This window comes from Perca fluviatilis, chromosome 5 (assembly GCF_010015445.1).
Source record: "Perca fluviatilis chromosome 5, GENO_Pfluv_1.0, whole genome shotgun sequence".
Lineage (NCBI taxonomy): Eukaryota > Metazoa > Chordata > Actinopteri > Perciformes > Percidae > Perca > Perca fluviatilis.
Genome location: NC_053116.1, coordinates 4,450,956 through 4,463,677, shown reverse-complemented (window position 1 = coordinate 4,463,677; position 12,722 = coordinate 4,450,956). Strand labels below are relative to the sequence as shown.

Genomic DNA, 12,722 nt, shown 5'->3' with positions numbered 1-12,722 from the left:
TAGTTGCAGCGTTTGGAGAACGTTCGATGTAACCAAAAACGAACGTTCAACCAACTTTCCATTATAACCAAAACACAACCAAAACCTAACCAAACCTAACCTTCAGGGAACATCAGGGTTAGGGTTAACCCTAACCTTTTTTCAGTATACAAGTAATTCGGGTTTAAATGTCAGGAGTTCCAGTCGCTGCTAATGAGGTGATTTTCTCTGTGTTGCAGAGTTTATTAAAACATGTTTATGTCATATTATACCAACAGAATATGCCAAGAGTGAGGGTCAGAAAGACAGACAGAGGTCTGATTCAGCGAGAGGGCGTTTCTGGACATATCTGTAAGACACATTAGTCTTAGGGCAGCTGCAAAGTCGCATGGCATATGCCATGTCACTTTGCTCCGATACTGCAGGAGGAGGGCAGAGAACAGCAGGGAGAAGACTAGACCACCAGGGTACAGGTCACACACCAAAGTCTTCTCTGTGGACCAAGAGAGGAAGCTGGAGGCTTATATTAAGAGGGCAGCTGATATTTATTTTGGCCTGTCTCCTAAGGAGGTTAGTGTAGTAACATTACAGTAAAAACATTCAAAATGCAGCTCACTTACACACTGCTCTTACTATAATCAGTTTAAATGCTTATCAAAATGTGAGATTTGTATATTCTTTAAATAGATTTTTCATTTTTATTCAAATTTTTATTTTTATTGACATTACATTTGATTTTTCCACTGTCTGCAAAGCTGCTGCAACATGTAAAAATCCCTAGTGTTTTACATATAGTGATTTTGATGCGATAAAAGTAGCCCCTAGTTCTCCCATTCAAAAGGCCATTTGACCCGAAAACGACAATACGATCAATCTTAAAAGTGGCGTTTCCGTCCTAATTATGCTTTTAAACGAAAAGTACATTCACAAAAAGATCCTAGGTTTTGGCGAGAGTTACGCTTTAAATGGACTGCATATATATTGCGCTTTGCATATATATTGCGCTTTGTTTGAGTCTTTGTTTGCTGCTGTGCACGACGTGTATGCCGCATTGTATGTTTTGTGTCATCGTGTTAACTTGCTTGCGTTATTGTTACAAATAAGACATACCAGTTCTTTTAGTTAGTTTTAGTGTACAGTACATACATGATAGCCAGTACAATCAGTCATTTTAGGCAAGTCACTCGGCGGTCACCTTGCAACGTACTTTGGGCAGTTATCGGTAAGCTGTTTTCCTATTTAAGTGAATGGGGAAGCATACAGGAAGAGACGGAATATGTGTAGGCTACACAGCTGCCATACTGGCTTTACAAACTAACCCCATGCATTTCTATGGATGCTGTGTCTCCCCATTAGAAAGTCTTTGGTATACAATGCAAAGTCCTGAGAAATGCTGTCACATACAATGTTTATGTTGTAATGTTTATGTTTACACTGTATACATTCAAATATTCTTTTTGCCATCCGTACAAATTGTATGGTCTTTTATTTCAGATGACTCCGGTGCACAAGCAAGAAAGCATTCCAGGACGGAGTGTGCGTCTAGAAGCCCTGTCCGTAAGTTAACATTTATACATGCATTTAAGAAACCAGAGTCCTATTCCTACGATGGAACTACTAACACTCAACCTGGTGCTTATCATGTGACTGTTCTGATTTGTTTGTCTCTTCCTGCCTTTTTCAGGTCAGTAGACATCACTGCCTCCACCACCTGCATGTAAGTTTTTATTTTTTATTTTTTTTGGCGATTGTCTAATGTAACAGAGTAGGTTCATGTTTTGCAATGGCGACTGCAAGAAACCTACCATAAATTAACTGACCAATATTCATATCTACTTTCTTTTTAGATGAGTCAACACCACACAGGAAACCAGCTGGTTGCCCAGAGCTGGATTGGTCTATTGTAACGCAAGCTCGGCCTGCCACTTCATCTTGGGACCCAGTTGAAGTTACAGTGGCTTTTGCATAACTTAAATTATAACAGAACTGACTTCTCTTACAAAATGAGATTGTACAAGATCTCCACTTTGTTCCACGTGTATAATTTGTGTTTCTATACGTTTTACAGCAACTTTTCCTGACAAGCCCGGAGGTTCGACCGGAGGTACTGCCATCCGTCGCATGCTACCGCGAGTCGCAACCAATGATGTTCTAAAACTGTATATCCTGCGGGGCAGAAAAGGAAAGAAGGCCTTCCAGGACCTGACTATCTGCAGGGTTATAACAGGCAGGTGTTATTTTATTGTTCACATCAGTATTATGCTTAGCTTGGCTAATAAAAGGTTTTAATTTGACTTGTAACGTTGCTTCATTTTGACTTCTACTCTAGCGGTCTCCCAGAAAAACTTCCCAGCGCTGACTGCAGCAGACGCGGAGGACTTCATTGGGCAAGGGCTGAAGTTTGCCCCACACTGACGGTAAATTGAAATTCTTCTGTGATGTTAATAATAATCATAACAATCAAAAACTATCAATATTTGTGATCAGAATAAAAACAGGGTTGTTAGTCAGGCAATTTGTCTTGCTTTTGTTAATATGTTTATTCTTAGTATGACATATCAAACTTTTGTTTCTTTCTTTTTAGGTCAGCTGAGAAGGACTGAGCCTTCAAAACCATGGAGCTCTATTTTGTTTTTGTTTTTGCGGAAGCAAGAGCTGTTGGCCATCTTCTACACTGCTGCCATCCTCCTGCCTGCTCCCCTCTGGCGGGCACTACGGATCCCTGCAGACAAAAACAACCAGACACAAGAACAGTTTTTTTCCCACTGCCATCACTCTCCTGAACTGCTGATAGGTGGGGTCATCCCCATTTTGGCCATTCACCTACACATTACATACATTATCATTCCAATATGCATCTTGCACAATACATTTGCAATCTACATCCTTATCTATTTTGTATTTTGTTTATTCTTCTTTGTATATTGTAAATTAAAGTTTTAAATCCCATTTAAATCCCGTTTGCCTGTTCATTCATTCCTGCTAATATATAATAATTCATTCCTGCTCATGCAGACGGTTTAAAGTAATAATACAATTAGTATAATTGTTGTTTAAGTTTGTTAAAGGTTAAGGGGAATGTAAAAAAGAACGTTAGGGGAACGTTCCCTGAAGGTTGCAACGTTAGGGGAACGTTCCATAAAGGTTACCACGTTAGGGGAACGTTCTCTAAAGGTTGCAGCGTTATGGGAACGTTCTCTAATGGTGGCAACGTTAGGGGAACGTTAGGGGAACGTTCTCTAAAGGTTGCAGCGTTTGGAGAACGTTCGATGTAACCAAAAACGAACGTTCAACCAACTTTCCATTATAACCAAAACACAACCAAAACCTAACCAAACCTAACCTTCAGGGAACATCAGGGTTAGGGTTAACCCTTTTTCAGTATACAAGTAATTCGGGTTTAAATGTCAGGAGTTCCAGTCGCTGCTAATGAGGTGATTTTCTCTGTGTTGCAGAGTTTATTAAAACATGTTTATGTCATATTATACCAACAGAATATGCCAAGAGTGAGGGTCAGAAAGACAGACAGAGGTCTGATTCAGCGAGAGGGCGTTTCTGGACATATCTGTAAGACACATTAGTCTTAGGGCAGCTGCAAAGTCGCATGGCATATGCCATGTCACTTTGCTCCGATACTGCAGGAGGAGGGCAGAGAACAGCAGGGAGAAGACTAGACCACCAGGGTACAGGTCACACACCAAAGTCTTCTCTGTGGACCAAGAGAGGAAGCTGGAGGCTTATATTAAGAGGGCAGCTGATATTTATTTTGGCCTGTCTCCTAAGGAGGTTAGTGTAGTAACATTACAGTAAAAACATTCAAAATGCAGCTCACTTACACACTGCTCTTACTATAATCAGTTTAAATGCTTATCAAAATGTGAGATTTGTATATTCTTTAAATAGATTTTTCATTTTTATTCTAATTTTTATTTTTATTGACATTACATTTGATTTTTCCACTGTCTGCAAAGCTGCTGCAACATGTAAAAATCCCTAGTGCAGGATCAGTAAAGTCTTATTTTATCTTAATTATGTCATAAAAAAATGTCCCTCTAAATTTTTTTTTAAACTGTTTTAGGTGCGCAGATTTGCATACGAGTTGGGCAGAAGATATGGGTGCAAATATCCGAGTGGATGGGATGCCACCAAGATGGCAGGAAAGGACTGGCTCACCTCCTTCCTTGAAAGGAACAACACCTTATCTATTCGTAGACCCCAAGCCACCAGCATGTCCCGTTCCACTAGCTTCAACAGAACAAATGTGTCCTCTTTTTTTAACAACTTGAATTCAGTTCTTGCCCGCTACCTTTTTGAAGCAAAGGACATTTGGAATGTGGATGAAACAGGTAAAGTTTACAATTCATTAAAACTAAAAAAAGTTACAATGATTAAGTGGTTTAAAATACATGGGACAAATCTTTTGTTATATAAAATTTAATAAACAGACCATGATAATAAATACATACTGTAGCCTATACAGATAAATATATACAGGTTGTAAAACTGAGGTGAATAAATATGTAATTATATAAAAACCCTATACGCGCCACACACACACACACACACACACACACACACACACCTAGCTATAATAAAAACAAACAAATAAACAAAAAATATATATTAATGCAGATATAGAGATAATAAAACAATGTAAATATAATGTAACTATATACAAACACTAACAATACACTCACATCTAGGTATATAAACACTTACAAATGTTCATGAAAGCTCATCAATGTTTATAATTAAATTTCAGGTACCACAACGGTCCAGGAGCCAGGTAAAATTATCGCCACCAAGGGGAAGCGCCAGGTCGGTGCAGTGACCTCTGGGGAAAGGGGGACATTGGTCACCATTGCCCTTGCTGTTAATGCACAAGGCAGTTGCATTCCCCCGTATTTCATCTTTCCCAGGAAGAAGTTCCAGGACCACTTTGTGAGGAATGGTCCCATCGGCTCTACTGGTTCTGCTAATAGTTCAGGTTGGATGCATGATGTTGACTTTCTTGGCTTTCTTCAGCACTTTGCCAGACACACCCGTGTGAACCTGGAGTCGAAGGTGCTGCTCCTCCTTGACAATCACTGGTCACACCTTTCTGTGGCAGCAATTGACTTTTGTCGGTCAAACGGCATAGTCCTCCTATCTTTCCCACCCCACTGCTCACATCGTCTCCAGCCACTCGACAGGAGTGTGTTCGGTCCACTAAAGCGATATGTTAACGCAGCAGCAGATCACTGGATGAGAACACACCCTGGAAAAACGTTGACCATATACGACATCCCAATCCTAGTGGCCACAGCTCTGCCACGTGCAGCTACACCCAGCAACATCACATCTGACTTTGTGTGCACTGCCATCTGTCCTTTCAACCCAGATATTTTTTAGGAGCAAGACTTTTCACCTGCATATGTCACTGACCGCCCAGTTCCATGTGTAGGCCTACCATGTGCTCCCACACCACATTCTAACACAGACCCATACAGCCAGAGCCTATTTGAGGGAGGACGGCTGCCAGAGTATCTTGCTGGTTCAACCAGGGATACCATCCCTGACCACCCAGCTGTCAGTTCAGGTAAGATAAATTAAGATGGAACTTGGTTAGTCCTGAAGGATTTTAGTAAAATAATTACTAAAATAGAATTGTGCGCTTGATATTAATATTATTGTTTCTGTGTTTGCTGATTAAGCTGTCCCTCCTGAAGAAAGGGGAAGTCCATGTCTGTTCATTCCAGAAGCTGTACGTCCCTTCCCCAAGGCTGGTCCGAGAAAGGACACAAAACGGAGAGGCAAAAGGAGGTGAGTAGCGTTTGGTTTTTGCTTTTTCCTGAGTAATTTATTTATGCTATCATGTGGACAGAGGATGAGCAATAACTGCCTGTAAATTTATACAAATGTTGACAAAAAATGTTGTCACTTTGAATGTTGCAGGTCAACAGCGATCCTCACTGACTCTCCGGTGAGGGCAGCTCTGGAGGAGGAGCAACAGAAGAGGATCCAGAAGAAGAAGCCCCAGAAGAAGCCGCCTGCTCCAAAGAAAAGGTTCCTCACGGTCGAAAACACTGCATCCACAGTTTCCTCGGAAAAGGATGAGGAATGTCTTGTGTGTGACGAAACATTCAGCTCATCCTTGCCTGGGGAAGTGTGGGTTCAGTGTCTCTTTTGCCAGCTCTGGTCACATGAGGCATGCACTGAGGGTGCAGAACATTATATCTAATATATATAATGAGTAGGCTAATGCCTTTTTAATGTTTGTTTACATAAGTCAGGTTTCCATCAAAGTTATGGTGGCATTCCTTTGCTGTTTTTGTTTCTAGGTTTCACTGTAGGAACATTGAGGAACAGCTGATTTCGGTAGGTCACCCTCACATTTTATCCCTCACATTTAGGTTAGCCATACCTTAGCTTTTCCACCTCCACCTCTGAATTTTTTGTGTTTCCATCCAGATGTTTTTATGCACATTTTGAATTTACACATAAAAACATGACTACTGATAGATTATTTTGAGAGTTTATGCTAATTTAGTTTAATTTTCATATTGTTCATACTGTTGAATGTTTTATAAAATGGATTGACATTGCCAATAAAAAAATATTCTAAACAAATCAAGTTTTTACTGTCTTATATTTGAAACATTTGATGAAACTGAAATTTTAAATGAAAATGTAATTTAATATTTTTTTTTTTGCAAAGATAAAGGACAAAATATGTTTGCAGTTACATATTAACAAAGTTATAGTCAGATATATTTAATGAAAACAAGAGTAACAAAAAAAATCTAGCTTGTATTGTTGTGTTACTTTTGACCCACCTGTGTGTTACTTTCGTCCCTACTGATGGGGTCGAAAGTAACAATGTGCAACTTATGTTCAAAGTGAAATTATACTGAAGTCATTCGACATTTGTACAAAATACCACCTGGTATTGATAGACCACACTTGTGAGTTATTGACCACAGCAAAAATATATCTCTGTCTAAAACAATATCTTTTAAAAATATGTTTTTCTGAAAAATGGTACTTTCGCCCTTGCTCTTCCCTAATTACGGCTCTGCAGAGCCGTCTTCTCTACTGATCTCAGGCGAACGGTCAGCTGCTCTCTCTCTCCCCTCTGAGGTTGAACAACTGAAACGTTAGCGAACGCTGCGGTCCCTCTGCCACCCCGCTGCAAAAAAAGAAAAGAAAAGAGAGACGCTGTATTCCTCCGACACGCTGTATTAGTTTTTTCCAACTGCTTACACACAAAATCTTTTCATGTCACACAATTTTTGAAACCTCTCACTCAAAGTGCAAAACTACACAGCAAATCTCCAAAACCATAAACTATTTCTCAGCCTTTCACTCAGCTTTCAATTGCATAAAACACTTTTTTCAAAACATTAAACACAATTCTCTACCTAAGACACAAAAATCTAACAAGAAGTGACTTGCTATCCGTTTCTAAACACAGCCAATCAAAATGCTACACTTATTTACCAGGGCACACACAGTGTGTACATGGTATATCCAAACATTTACTATTATGAAAAAAGTGTTTTCCATTTCAGAATCAGAATCAGAATCAGAAAAGCTTTATTGCCAAGTATGTTTACACACACGAGGGATGTGTCTTGGTATCGTAAGTGCAAATCACAGTAAAACATTAAAGCAACATGCACAAACACACCGAGTCACCATATGCGGCGCCATCTCAACTCTCTCCTAACTCTCGCAACAGATACAGCATGACATTGGGAGAGAGGGAAATAAAAAAGCCGCTCTCAGACTATCCTCATAAAGATAAGAACAGTGTGGGAACAGGAAAAAACACCTCAGCACATAAGCACACAAGCAATACATTTGCACTGCTGCACACCACATAACAGTACATTTGCACTGCTGCACATAACACAACATAACAATATAACATGACACGCAGTGGGGGTGGGATGTTGGGTATCGGGATGGGGGTGATGGAGTAGAGGTAGTCCAGGACAGGCAAACAGACATCTGGTCCTGCAGCCAAACAAAGGCGCTGGCCCCAGACCTGCCCGCCTGACTGGGGGAAGAAGCGGTGAAGGCGCTGGATAGGGGGCTGGGGTGTGGTTGCAAATCTGTATGTATGTCAAAGTTCGTGTATGTGTAGGCCTGTTAAGTCAAGCTACGTCTGGCCCCCGTAATCTGGTTTACTCAGTCCGCACGATTGTCATTGCGATACACAGCCGGTTGCCATGGAGTCAGCCCTGAAACAGGACCCAGTACGAGTCAACAATCAACAGGTGTCAGTGGGAGTCGGGTGGGGAAATGAAGAGTGTGCCTCGCTGTAGTGCTCCAGGGGGAGTGAGTATTCAACACCGGCCTTGGCCAAGGCCAGCGCTGGTTCAGGAGCCGAAAAGATAAGGTTGGAATTTGTTTTGTCTTGGGGCGAGGAGCCGGCAGTTAGTCACTCCCGACTTCTCTGAAATGTCCCCTCTGGTCTCCGTAACGATCAAATTTCCTTGCCAAAACTGTGAGTTTCCCCAAGATGTTGTCCAGCTTGTCCAGAGCTGACTGTCTCTCCAAGATGGTATCCAATTTTGGGCCCATGATAATCACAGTATCCAATTTGTGGCTCATGGAGTTCAGAGTCACAATTTGAGTTCCGACAGCTCTGCCCACAGCTTCAACCATGACGGGCAGCCTGGTAATTTGCTCTGTTCCCGTCTTCACTTTAATTTCTCGATAAACCAGGGCAATGCCTGAGCCAATCAGCAAAAGACCTGTTATCATGGTTCCGAATAGGTAGATATCTTCAATGTCCTCCACGGAAAGAACCGCCAGACACACGACCCGCCACCTCTCCCACACGTCCATCGTGTAGCCAGCTGCGAACGTTCCGGCAGGGCAGTCAGGTTCCCCCGAACCCGAGCTTCTCGTCGAGAATATGGTGTCAATTGCGCCGAGAGACCAGTTAATCAAATCCATAATTCGTAGTTTAGGAGCAGTGCAGAGAGAGAGACTCTAAAAGTACAAGAAACAGCAGACAGCACGAGACAAGATAGCAAGCAGGGTAGGCCTGGGAGGGAGAGGGAGAAAGCGACCGCCTTCGTTGAGAGCAGAAAGAGATGCAAATGCTTCATTTTGAGATGTGTTTATGGTATTTTGAATGCAGTGTTTCATTTTGAAGGAGATATGAGGCATTTTGCATTATGTGTGTGCAGTTTTAGGAATTGTGTGTAGAGTTTTGAAAAAAGGAGACATAGTTTTGAAAACGTGTGTAAGCAGTTGGAAAAAACTGTAACGTTACTGTTTAAAACGCTTTCCAGGTTAGTGGGGATGCATACCTCTCCAAACTAACATTAAAAAACGTAGTAATCTTCCCTCAGTGTTTAGTTTTGTTGCTAAACTGTGTGTAAAATGAGCAGTGATGTTAAATCATTGGTGTGACATTTATGTTTTCAGGTAACGTTACTGTTGACGTTTAAACAGGCCTGCGTGTGTGTTTTGAGAAATATCTTTATACTGCAAGGCTATATTTATTTTATTTTTATTTGTTATTTATATATATTAGTGTGATATTGGATGTGAAAAGAACATTGCACTTTAGATGTGTGTGAATGTCCCACACCAGGAGTCATTTATATAGTTCTGTTTTATAGTGATCGATTATTTATTCAAAACATTTTCTATTACAGTATTTCTGAATTGCTACAACACATTTTTTGAATGTTTCTCTCGCTTACTCAAAACCTTAAACACAAATCACCAAACTTAAGCTACACTGTCAAAACCTTTGACATGTCTTGCTATATCAAACAATTGCTTCACAACTATGTTATCTCTACCCAAAACAAACACTGTTTCCAGATAACACACACATCCAGCTAATGCATAAACACTACACAGCAGTCATTACACACTACAGAGATAAATGCAAAACCCTGCACTCAGGGCAGAGCAGGGGAAAAATTATATTTATTATGAAGTACTTGCACAATCCTGCACACATATAAATATAGTCACAAACAAAATATGCAGCAGATCGATGTCTTGGAGTCATTCTGCCTCAGCATCATGCCTCTGGGCATGGTCAGGCCACAGGACCTCATCAACATCACAGGCAATCCTGTCCCTTGCTAAACAACGGGGAAAGAATCCTTTAGCATGCCTAATCCAACCTTGAATCACTTCCACTCCAATATTGTCACATGCTGCATCCATTGACTGAATGAGATTTTCCTGTGCATGTGGATTTCTGTCATAGACCTTCCACCTCCATGCAGAAAAAAGTTCTTCAATGGGATTAGTTTTTCACGATCACTATGACAATTTTTTCAATACTTTTAACAACTTTCCTAAACTCTTAACGCACCAACACACCTACAACACACGATTGGCAAAACAGTTAATTTCATGCTCAAAATCACACATTGTAAGCTAAACACTCCAACACTGATTTTCAAAATAAAATAATTCACTTACACAATACACTTGTGTTTACCAAAACAATGCAATCATGTCTCAAAATAAAATAATTCTTCCAAAACACTAACACATGTTCTGTCCCAACAGGAACATTTAGTCAATCATAGCACAATGTCATACAAAATTAATTACAGAAACTGCATTATTTTATATGGGTCAGTCAGGTCTGCCCTTATACGACAGACAATAGTGATTGTATTGATGCAGTTTCTGTTGAAGCCTCTCTACATTTTAGATTTTTTTGGGGGCTTTTCCACTTTATTTGACAGGACAGCTAGGTGAGAAAGGGGAGAGAGAGGGGGAAGACATGCAGGAAATCGTCACAAGTCGGATTTGAACCCTGAACCTCTGCGTCGAGGCACAATCCTCCAAGTATATGTGCGCCTGCTCTACCCACTGAACTAACCCAGCCACCAATTTGTTTCTTTTGCTGCAGAGATTCAATACAAAAAATGATTGACCCATCTCAGAGTAGCTTTATAGAATGTACGGTTTATGAAATAAAGGAGACAGAGACAAAATTGTCCTGGTACGCCTCTTCCTCTCCCTCGTGAAGGCATTTTTCTTATTTTCTGTGTTCATCTACAGTATATTGTTCAAATAGGTCCTCTTTTACTGTCCTACCATATGATCATGTGATTGGAAGAACCTCAACATCTGAGTGTGTTTCCTAGAAGGGAATCAGCTGTGATTGATCTATTTGCAGAACTTCAATCAGCTGTTTCTCAATAAATGCATGTATAAAATGCAGGGGATATATTTGTGTTTCAATTTACAATATGATCAGCTGTTCACTTTGACTTGAGCCTATAAGTTAGGTTTAGAACATGATGTTATCTGTTCTGACATACAGTGTGAAAGAATTTGTAAATTTGGCAGTAAAGATCCATTGTTTTGGTTTTGGTGGAGTTTGTGTGTAAAAGAAGTTCAAGCATTTAAAATGTGTGTTAACTGTATGCATTTTGTGTCAAAGCAACAAGAAATGTGTTAATTGTATAGACTACAAGACAGATGTGCTAACTGTGTTAAGAGTTTAGGAAGGTTGTTAAAAGTATTGAAAAAAGTGTCATAGCGATCGTGAAAAACTGTAAGGAAGGGCGAGTATGGTGGGAGGCATTTATAAAACGTGGGTTATTTTCAAACCACTAACGAATTCTAGGACCACGGTGAAAGTTCACATTGTCCCAGATTACATGGATGCTCTGCCTGCTCATCACCTCTCTGTTCACGTCTCAGTAGTGCTTTCTGTAGAGCATACAGAAACGTTATAAGATGGGCAGTGTTGTAAGGCCCTACAGTTACATGGCGGTGAATAACCCCGTAGCTGCTGATGGCAGCACATATGGTCACGTTGCCACCACGCTTTCCTGGCAACTCTACAATGGCACGTTGACCAATAATGTTGCGGCCTCTCCTTCTCCTCTTGGTGAGATTGAAGCCAGCTTCATCCAAGAAGATGCACTCATGAGGCCTCTCCATGGAATCCAGTTGAAACATTCTCTATAGAAATGAACAAAAATAAATTTTTGAAGTAACGTAAATGACATAGCATTCCAGGCTTCATGCCTCTGTATACATGTGCTGCATTACATTCAACACAGTAAAGATGTACAGTAACTCAATAGTGCTGTATAATCTCTGGACATGATTACTTACTTGTACATATTGATATCGTAGCTCTTTTCAACCCAGTCTCACGGCAGTTCGTGTAAATGTACACGTTATTCTTAATCTATTGATACGTGTTCACGGAGACGTTTTTCTCGTTTTTTACGTGTAACTGTTACGTTATTTTCTTGGGGGAAAGGGCGCCGGAGGCGCGAGTAAAGCTCCGTAGCCGGGGCGCCGGGAAAGGAGCGCGGCAGGCGGCCGAAAAGGTCGGGCCAAAACAACGGCACGGGCCGCCACTTTCGCGATCGGAAAGGAAAGCGACCGCGCCGGCCAAAACAACGGCAACGGGCCGCTTCGCGATGGCGGAAATGAGGCGCCACACGCCCGGCCAAAACAACGTACGGCGCGCCACTGCGGCCGCCACTCGCAGGACACGGGAAATGAAACGCCACAATAACGAGACGGTTGGGGTTAGGGAAAAAAAAAACGGGGTAAGGAACCGTCACACGCGGGAAACGCCGACAAAGGAACTGCAACACGCGGGACAAAGGTACTGCCACACGCGGGGCGCGATCCCCGGTCTCCGGCGTGAAAGTCCTGTGTTGTTTGGCCCATCCACCACCCCGACCAACCTCCCTACGTGGATTTTCGGCTTTATATGCTTCCCATTGAAATACATTGGTTCA

At 41.3% G+C, this 12,722-nt stretch overlaps 1 protein-coding gene and 1 long non-coding RNA gene across 2 annotated transcripts in view; one reads left to right on the top strand and one right to left on the bottom strand.

The window, feature by feature from the left end:
* Positions 1 to 12,722, bottom strand: part of LOC120558632 (voltage-gated potassium channel subunit beta-2-like) — a 155,677-nt gene that overhangs the window by 123,387 nt on the left and 19,568 nt on the right. The window lies entirely within an intron of this gene.
* Positions 1,472 to 1,891, top strand: LOC120558635. Its single transcript, XR_005639158.1, has 3 exons — positions 1,472 to 1,536; positions 1,664 to 1,696; positions 1,827 to 1,891. It is a non-coding gene; the product is annotated as an uncharacterized LOC120558635 (long non-coding RNA).